The sequence below is a fragment of the Solanum tuberosum genome, unplaced genomic scaffold, assembly GCF_000226075.1.
Source record: "Solanum tuberosum cultivar DM 1-3 516 R44 unplaced genomic scaffold, SolTub_3.0 contig04786, whole genome shotgun sequence".
Classification (NCBI taxonomy): domain Eukaryota; kingdom Viridiplantae; phylum Streptophyta; class Magnoliopsida; order Solanales; family Solanaceae; genus Solanum; species Solanum tuberosum.
The window spans coordinates 1-458 of record NW_006245830.1 but is presented as its reverse complement, the minus strand read 5'-3'; the positions used below and the strand labels follow the sequence as shown (position 1 = coordinate 458).

Here is a 458-nt window from a genome sequence, read left to right as displayed (position 1 = left end):
GACACAATCCAACGATTGGGAGTGGCATATCATTTCGAAAACGAAATCAAAACATCCATTCAGAATATTTTTGATGAATCCGAACAAAATAAAAATGAAGATAACGACGATGATCTTTGCGTTGTTGCTCTTCGTTTTAGACTAGTGAGACGACAAAGGCATTACATGTCTTCTGGTATCGTATTTATCTAATTATCCTATGCAGCTTATTAATGTTGATTACTAATTCCTTTATGGTCAAAAGTAAAATGTTTAACGAGATGAATTTAGAATTTAATCTTTACGAATTCAAAATATAATAGTTATAGTTCTTAGATGAGGCTTATAAGTTAAAACTTTAGCATATATCTCGAAAAAAGTTGTTTAATATCTAACTATGACGATAATTAATCAGATGTGTTCAAAAAATTCACCAACGACAACGGAAAATTCAAGGAAACTCTTACTAAAGATGTTCA

General features: G+C 30.1%; 1 long non-coding RNA gene across 1 annotated transcript; it reads left to right on the top strand.

The window, feature by feature from the left end:
- The first annotated feature begins 6 nt into the window (after positions 1–6).
- LOC107059459 (uncharacterized) lies at positions 7–458 on the top strand. The gene is made up of 2 exons (XR_001472662.1): positions 7–175; positions 395–458. It is a non-coding gene; the product is annotated as an uncharacterized lncRNA (long non-coding RNA).